Below are 9918 nucleotides of genomic sequence, written 5' to 3' on the forward strand. Positions count from 1 at the left end.
ATTCAAATCTTCACCAAGGTTGGCCGTAGAATCCCTGTCCAAATGTCTGGAGACGGTGAGTGGCTGGATGGGGAGGAATAAGCTGAAGCTCAACCCTGACAAGACCGAGGTACTTTTGGTGGGAGACAAGAGGAGGCTGGGGGATGTTGACCTGGTGGTGAATGGGGTACGGCTACCCTTGAAAGACCAGGTCCGCAGCCTGGGGGTCATTTTGGACTCCCAGCTGTCCATGGAGGCTCAGGTGTCAGCTGTGAGCTGGACAGCGCTGTATCAACTCCATCTGATACGGCGGCTGCGCCCCTTCCTTCCCGACCATCTGCTCCCATCGGTAGTACATGCCCTGGTCTCCTCTCGTTTAGGCTACTGTAATGCGCTCTACGTGGGGTTACCCTTGAAGACGGTTCGGAAGCCGCAGCTGGTACAGAACGCGGCGGCTCGCCTGATTAAAGGCAGCCGCCGGCGAGATCACATCACTCCAGTGCTGAAGGAGTTGCACTGGTTACCAGTTGTTTTCCGGGCCAAATTCAAGGTGTTGGTTTTGACCTTTAAAACCCTATATGGTTCCAGCCCAGCCTATCTTAAGGAGCGCCTCCAGCAACACCAGACAGGCCGCTTAACAAGATCAGCCTCAGATGGCCTTCTCTCTGTCCCATCAGCCAGGACAGCTAGACTGGTGGGGACGAGGGAGAGGGCCTTTTCTGTGGTGGCCCCCACTCTGTGGAACTCCCTCCCTAGGGAACTCCGTCATGCCCCCTCTTTAATGAGCTTCCGTCGTGCATAAAAAACGTGGTTGTTCAGGCAGGCATTTGGGGTGGGTTAGGGTATTTAAAAAAAAAAAAATTATGGTAAAATTTTATTGTTTTAAATTGTTTTATGGGGGTTGTACATCGCCCAGAGTGGCTGGGTGACCAGTCAGATGGGCGATTAATAAATTTAATAAATAAATAAATACTATCCAGTAGATGCTGCAGATCCGCATAGAACTGATCTACTTCTGCTTCTTCAGCATCTGTGGTTGGGGCGTATATTTGGATCACTGTGATGTTAAATGGCTTACCCTGAATTCGACTTGAGATCATTCTGTCAATTTTTGGATTGTATCCAAGCACTGCTTTAGCCACGTTATTATTAATTATGAAGGCTACTCCATTTCTTCTGTGGTCCTTTTGTCCACAGTAGTAGATCTGGTGGTCATCTGATGTGAAGTGGCCCATTCCAGTCCATTTCAGTTCACTGACACCCAAAATGTCTATCTTTAATCTTGACATCTCCCCAGTAACCACACCCAATTTGCCCTGGCTCATAGATCCTACATTCCAGGTTCCTATGGTGTGTTGATCTTTAGAACATCGGATTCGTCGTTCACCACCAGCACCATCGGCTGCTAGCCATCCTTTCGGCTTTGAGCTAGCTGCGTCATCACATCTGGGGCTAGTTGAACTTATCCTCTGTTCCTCCCCAGTAGCATTTTGACCATCTTCCGACCTGGGAGTCCCATCTTCCGATGGAATACCGACATATCTCTGGTTGTACTGATCCATCTAGTTTTCATGGCAAGGATACTGGGGTGGGTTGCCGTCAGCATTCTGTGACCACTGAGCATGCTCCGTCCTCACTGGGCTGTTTTGGTGTGTGCATTTTTGCCCCCATATGTTTTGTCCCTAAATATTTTTTAGACTTCTGCAAACCTTGAGGTTCCTGCCCCCAAGCATGCTCATACTTCTCTCTTGTTTCTCAGACCCATGTTGTCTACATAGCTATCATAACTCAGAACCTGAGAGCACTACTGTATTTAGCACATAGGGAGCTGCCTTATACAAATCAGGCTATTGATCCACCTATCTCAGTGCTGTCTACGTTGACCGGCAGTGGCTCTCCAGGACTTCAGAGAGTGGTCTTTCCCACCACTACCTGGAAATACCAGGGGCTTAACTTGGCACCTTCTGCATGCAGGGCATGTGCTTTGCTACTGAGCTATGGCCCATCCAAGTGGGACCTGCAGCAAAACATTGCATGCAGAATGCTCCTGTTTAGGTTCCAGCCAGCCATGCCCTCTTCCAGGATACTCCATTGCATCCCTCCACCCCACCTCAGCCAGTATGCTGTGGCCACCGACCATGCTCTGTTTGGGTCTCTTCTCTCATTAGGATTTATTTTCTAAATATTTTGTGTATGTCTGCAAACTTTGGGGTTCTCCCAAGCCAGCTGTTACCTCCTCCTGCTTTGTGGATGGTGCCATTTTGGCTACATGAGGACTGAAACGCGGGAGAATGTGTATGCTGTAGGACAGGGATGGGGAATGTGTGGCCCTCCAGATGTTGTTGGACTCAAACTCCCATCATGCTTCACAATTGGCTATGTGGGCTAGAGCTGATGGGGGTTTCAGTCCAACAATTTCTGGAAGGCCACAGTTCCCCACCTCTGCTATTGGAGGAGGAGGAGAAGCCAGGCTCTGACTGTTGTGAATTCTGATGCTTATTTGGAGTCAGGCAGAGAAAGCTGGATGGGAGCATAAGCCAGTGCAGAGGGAAGAAAGAGCCACTGGACATCTTTCTCCATTAATCCATTGTTATCTCTGCCAATCTTCTCTCTCCCTTAGTGGCTCATTGTCCAGCCAGCGACTGTATGACCCCCTGCAGTTTTCTCAGCCTGCCTTTTGGTGTGTTAAAAATCCTTAACAGTCAGAGTCTGACTTCCACCTGGCAACTTTTGACATGAATGACATCTTGGCTGGCTGGGCTAGATGGGTCTTCACTCTGATCCAGTAAAGCATATTAATGTAAGAAGAGCTCTGCAGGATTGGTCCAGAGATCCTTTCGGAGCTCTGCAATCTGCTTTCATTTTCACTACTCTGAATAATTTGAATAACTGCAAACTTGGCCATCTCACTGCTCATCCCTAAGTCCAGAACATTTATGAAAAAGATTAAAAAGCACCAGTCCTTGGGAGATCCCACTGCTGTGAGAAATGTCTATTTATACTCTCTGATTTCTATTCTTTAACCAGTTATTGATCCATAAGACGATCTCTCCTCTTATCCCATGACTGCTATGTTTACTTGGGAGCCTTTGATGAGGGACTTTGTCAAAAGCTTTTTAAAAGTCCAAGTATACAGTGTCCAGTGGATCCCTGATATCTTCATACTTGTTGATACTCTGAAAGAACTCTAAAAGGTTAGTGAGGCAGGGCTTACCTTTGCAGAAGCCATGTTGACCCTTCTTCAGCAAGACATGTTCTTCTTTATGCTTGATAATTTTATCTTTAAGAATGTTTTCCACCAATTTGCCTGGAACAGACATTAAGCTAACTGGCCTATAATTTCCTAGAATCCACATGGATTCCTTTTTTAAAATTGGTGTTACGTTAGCTACTTTATAGCCCTCTGGTACAGAGACTAAGGGGATTTCTACATGAGGCTTTTATTGTGCACCTGTGGTTGGTCACTCATGGAACTTCACAGGTCTTTTACATGACATCATCAACCTCCAGAGCCTCTCCCATCCTTTTTAACTTTTATCCCAGCTTTTCTAAGATCGACAAAAACGTGGTAATAAATTTAAATCACGATCCAAGGGCTGGTGTATTTCTGGAATCCCACTATATCGCAGTGCTATCTAGTGGCTATATAATGAAACGTATGGAACTTGCAGCAAAAGGAAAAAGGGGGAAGCGCATGTAATGGAGAAGATCTTAATCCTGCAAAGAATTCAGAAGAGGCAGCCCTGGTAAAGGTCTGGAATTTTAACCTCATGTAGAAATCTTCTAAGAGTCTTTCTACATGAGGCTTTTATTGTGCGCTCATGATTGCTCACTCACAGTGGTTTACAGGTCCTTTATATGACACTGTCATCCTCCAGGGCCTCTCCCGTGCTTTGCAACCAATATTGTGGGTTTTCTTAGACTGAGGAAAGTGCAGTATTTTCCCAAATGCCACTATATTTATAGTCTGTAATTGTGCGATTCCGCTATACCACAGTGCCATCTAGTGGTCGTATAATGAAACATATAGTAAGGCAGAGAAAGAAAACCCCTAGGAGAAAGCACATGTAAAGGGCCAACCTTAATCCCGCAAAGAATCCAGAAGCAGAAGCCTCAGTAAAGGTGCAGGATAAATGCCTCATGTAGAAATGCTCTTAAGGACAGGTCACATTTGAGCTATTTCAAAATTCTGAAATAGAATTACTTTTTGGACCTGCTACCTTAGTTTTTAGTTTAGTTTGTTGGTAAGCCCTAGAACTTAAGATCTTGTCACCTATATTTGAATAGATTCTTTAGAAACTCACTCCATGAAAACGTCAGTACAGGCACAGGTAGGACACACAGAATTCATTTAGGTTCTCTGCAGTCTCTCTATCCTTCTTTAGCACAAGTTCTGTCTTCATACATATCCAGAGTTTGTTCTAATTCCAAACAAAAGACTGGTTTGGGGAGCAGACTTCAAGTTTGGGTGTGTGTGCTTGTGTGCGCGCACTCACATTTTGATTACATTCGTTTTGACCCTATTTTTAAAAAATCTCAGAGGAATTTCTCTCTTCTCACCTACAGTTTTCCAGGATATTATTGGAGGATATTTTCCTGAAGTGAATTACAAATGTGTCATGATGTCTGGTGTGATTTGTTACATCATATCCCAATTAGAGCTGTGTGGATTCCAATTTTGGGCAAACAAAATCCACCTCAAAATCTTTATTTTGAATATTTGAGTCAGATTCCAAACTTATGCAGTCTTGTTCTTTTTGTCACCTGTAGTGCATTTAAGCTTCCTAGAACCCATCCCATTTCACCAAAATAGCTTCTATTCTGGCACTGGGCAGAGCCAAGTCACACTGTTGTGATTCTGTTTTCATTTTGGGGGGGGGGTGAATTAAACAGTCTCCTGATTTTCCTCAATTGTACCTCTGGAAATATCCAGAAAAACAGGAGATTCATAGTTCACCATGTCTTTGTGTGTGTAGTTTCCTGCTGGCCACATGCATTTTGTGGATGCATTCTTCCACACGACTCTAACGCAGGCTGGTGATCTAGGTGGAAGCTGGTTTTCGTAAATGTAAATAACAATGTACAGTCATAGGGCTGCCAGGCTGCAAACTGGAGGGCTGCACTATTTCTTTTAAACTCACTTAGCAGGAGACAAGGCAGCTGTGGTTTCTCTTGCCAATCTTCATTTCCCATTTGCTTTAACAGTTTGTCACACAGTAGGGGGGCAGTGAGGACCAGGGGAGTAAGGAGGTGCAAGAAGGCATAGCAACTTCATCACCAACTGCTTCAGGGAATTTATAGGGACAGAATGGTTATCCAAATTGCAACGTGGCAACTCTAGTAATATGGCCATAGATTCAACCTGATTTAATGGTAATTCCCTCTCTCCAGGAAGTGCTGGGATGAATCTAAGGGCTTCTCCACATGGAGCCTTTATCCCGCGATTGAGTTTGGTTACTCACAGACATTTGCACGTCGTCAACCTCCAGGGCCTCTCCCATGCTTTCCAATAATTTCCAATCACTTTATTTGAAATGGATATAATGATGTAATAAAAAGCAGTTTTAAGTGGTTTGAATGTTTGTGTAGAGAAAGTGGCGCTATAACAACAGCACCACCTAGTGGCTGTATGATGAAACATATAGAACTTGCCGATAAAGCCAATCCTCCACCCCACCTCAGCCCAGCCCACCCCAGGAAGCGTGCGTGAAGGAGCCCATCTTAACTCTGCGAAGAATCTGGAAGAAGCTCTGGTAAAGTTGTGAGATTAAAAACCTGATGTGGAGAAGCCCAATGTCTGTGATGTGGTCTGGGGATCTCTTATAGAGAAGTGTCAGCAACTTTGTGAAGCACGAATTTCAAGGATCATTTGGGGGAAAGCCATGAAAGTTAAATCTTGCTGTTATTAAACTGATATAAATGTGTAGTTGTAGATATGCCCACTTTACAATTTCCCATTAACTCAGTTGTGGTGTACATGTTGCCTGTATATTCTTCCTTAAAACTCCAGCTTCTAGAGACATGAAAATATTATCAGTGGGGTGCATTTTGTTTTTAGCAAAAGATGAGTTTCTGGAACTCTGTGGAAAAGCTAAAGTATGTGCCTCAAACACAACCTAAGGAACTGAGAGTTCAAGTTCTCTACAACACACTTAACGGCTGATGTTGGGAATACTGGTGAAAAAATCTAACCAGTGGCAAAATGCCCCTGAACTAAACTACAAGATTCCCCCCCACCCCATATTTCTGACTGTGCTGTATTGATTAGGCCAAGATCCAAAGAGTTCCCTTAGGTGAGCCCAAGGGCTTCAGCCTCTCCAGCGGGGCATGGGGTTTGGCGGGCCATTTATCTTCTGAACCGCAGATCCTCTCCTCCCATGCCAAGTGTCCCAACCTGGTGCCCTCCAGATGAATTAGACTGCAACTCCCATCATTCCCAGCTGGCAATGGCCATTGGCTATACTGGCTGAGAATGATGGGAGTTGCAGTGCGATGCATCTGGAGGGCACCAGATTGGGAAAAGTTGTCCCATGCCACATTACAAACTACTTTTGGAAGTTCCCTCAGATTCATGGTTTGTTATGTGGACCAGGTCGTCGTGGGCTGTTAAAAAAAACACATAAGCTCAAATGTCCTAATTGTAAAGTTCTTCTGCTCCTGGCCCCACTTTATAATATGTTGCACGTTAGACTTCCTGCTTGTAACAATAGTATTTGTCTTCTGGTTGTACTCCAGTCCCCTGAATGCAGAGCACATTTATCTGAGATGTTCTAACAATGCAATCCTATGCCGGTCTACTTAGAAATAAGCCCCGTTAAATTCCATGGGACTTACTCCCAGGTATGTGAGTATAGGATTGCAGCCTCAGTTATCACTGCAAGTAATTGGTCCCTCTGCTATAAGAGGATGCTGGGTAGCTATGTTCCTTTCATCCTTAGAAAATATAAATTTCAGGCTGCTTAATATTAGTTTATCATTGCAGCACTCATTCAAAAACAGCTCTTTGAAATGGAGACTTAAAGACCATTGTATAGTTTTTCTTTATTTATTCTCTGTAAGGCACCATTGAACTGTATTCCTGTAAAATGACTGATTTGTAAATAAGAATCTTTAAAAAAAACAAAACCATCTTCCTGTTTCTTTACTGAAAGTGGAGGGTGGTCAGTTCTGTTAGTGGATACTTTGGACAGTCTGCGTAGCCCAATGGCCTGCAAGGGACCTCGGTTTGGCTTCTCCCCTGCACAGGAATAAGGGGAGGAGACACTACTTGTGTGCCATCCAGGGAAGTCAAGGAGACTATTGGAGTAACTAGAATGAAGAACTGGCAATCTGTTAGGACATTCAAGGAATGTAGGGGCACCTGAAGTGGCCGGAGACACCCTGGCTAATGCCTGCCAAACACAATGCAGAGTCAGCGATGTCTGAGCCAGAGGAAGGGTGAGTCATGATTCTATAGGGACACCATGAGCTCTGGAAGACCACCTCACTCACAGCACTAGGCACGATGCAGCAGATGTGGTGGGCCCTGCTGGGGTCCCGGCAACTGTTATTGGGCTGCTGGGGCTGGCACTGCAGCTGCTGCAGCCCAACTGGGTGATGACTGTGCCAAGCAAAGCTCGTGGCTGCTAATCTTCTTTCAGAAGGAAGGTGCATTTGGGGGAGAAATTAATCATTTGAGAGGAGAAAAGATGCATTTATTCCTACCGTTTTAAATCTGATTTCATTTATTTATTTATTTATTTTTCATTTCTAGCAGAAAATAGCAGAAGCTCTCTGGGCAGTTCACAAAAATTAAAACCAAAAAACACAGGATAAAACAGCATAACATTTAAAAGCATTAAAATCACAATATAACAATACAACCAGAATAAAACCTAGCAGCAATGCAGATTTAAAATACAGATTTAAAACACCAAAGCTAAAAGACTATGAAGCTAAAAAGCCTGAGAGAATAAAAAGGTCTTCACCTGGCACCAGAAGGAATACAACGTAGGTGCCAGGCAAACCTCTCTAGGGAGCTCATTCCACAGCTGGGGTGCCACAGCAGAAAAGGACCTCCTCCTGGTAGCCACCCACCTCACTTCCTTTGGCAGGGGCTCACAGAGAAGGGCCGCTGAGGGTGATCTTAGGGTCCAGGCAGGCACATGTGGGAGGAGGCGATCCTTCAGATAACCTGGACCCAAGCCATTAAGGGCTTTGAATGTTCATACCAGCACTTTGAATTGGGCCCAGAAATGGACTGGCAGCCAGTGCAGCTGGGAAAGTACTGGTGTAATGTGATCTCGTTGGCCAGTCCCTGTTAACAATCTTGCTGCCCTTTTTTGGACTAGCTGAAGTTTCCGGACCGTTTTCAAAGGCAACCCCATGTATAACGCATTGCAGGAATCCAGACAAGAGGTTATCAGAGCATGGATAACTGTAGCTAGGCTATCTCTGTCCAGATAAGGGCGTAGTTGGTATACCAGCCTAAGCTGATAAAAAGTGCTCCATGCCACTGAGTTCACCTGTGCCTCAAGTGACAGTTCTGGGTCCAAGAGCACCGCCAAACTACAAACTTGATCCTTTAGGGGGAGTGCAACCTCCTCCAGAACAGGCTGAACAGGAACAACTTTTCTATTAAAATACGCAAAGTGGTATAAAAATATATAAATCCCATATACAAATAGGATGAATGCATCTTGACTCTAGTGCACATACAAATATATACAAGCACATGAACCAAAAAGATGTCATGACCATTTACTTCTTTCCCTTTTCTGTCCCTGACCCCTATCATATCCAGATTGGAAATATTACTGAATACACTTATTACAGAATGTATGTGCAATCAGACAAATTCTGAGTTAATTCAACATTCTATTACATATTATTTGGAAATTGTGATGTTCAGTTTGCTACTGTAGTCAGAGTTGGGAGAGTTTTGCAGAGTAAATCAATACAGTGTATAGCAAGTGTAATGATAATTATTCATTAATTATTGAAGCTATTTGTATCTCACCTTTCCAATCAAAAGAATGGGCAAAGTGGCCAAAACAATAAAACACCAACACTTAAAACATAGTTCTTAAAATGTCTATAAAAACAGCAACAGGCCAAAAACTTCTTTCCTAAAGGCCTGACGGAAGAAAAAAAGGCTTTCAAACTGTTTTCTAAAAAGCTAAGAGTAAGTAAGTACCTCATAGGGGCAATCATTTTGCATATAACTGCTACTGCCAAGAAGGTTGTTCCTTGCAGATGCCATCCTTATCTCAGCCATGGAAGAATGTATCTGTTTTCAGCCAGCTTGCTCCAAGTTGCAATTAACCATCATACAAGCCAAAGCTCTGGCTCTTGAGGAAGGGGAAAAAATATTTTTTTAAAACTATGAAAAGGGGCCAAGAAAACGTTAGAATGATGCCACAGCTAACCACCATATACCACACAGCTTGAGAAGATTTAGAAGTCTCCTGGATGACCTCAGGGATGCTGGATTCTTCTTGATATGAGAACAGGTGCTACAGATACACAGCTGTCTCTGTTTTCATCTATATAAACATAAGAGGTTGTTCAGTCTTGTCCGACTCTTCGTGACCCCATGGACCATAGCACACCAGGCCTTCCTGTCCTGCGTTCTCTCCCAGAGTGTGCTTGAGAGGAGCCCTGCTGAATTAGACCAAGGGACCATTCACTCACTCAACAATACTGCCAAACAGCTGAAGCTCTCTGGGTGGTTCACAAAAATTAAAACCACAAAGTGCAGCATAAAACAATAAAAAATATGAACGCTTAAAACCAGTATATAACATTACAACCAGAATAAAACCTAGCAACAATGCAGAGATTTAAAAGACATTTAAAACATCAGAGCGAAAAGACTTAGGAAGCTAAAATGCTAAAGTACTGGTAGAAAAGTATTTTATTGTTGTAATCAGCCTTGGGAGGGCTTCTGCCCTGAAAAGC

Source organism: Heloderma suspectum, chromosome 4, assembly GCF_057233095.1.
Source record: "Heloderma suspectum isolate Gila_16-S chromosome 4, 16-S_ref, whole genome shotgun sequence".
Lineage (NCBI taxonomy): Eukaryota > Metazoa > Chordata > Lepidosauria > Squamata > Helodermatidae > Heloderma > Heloderma suspectum.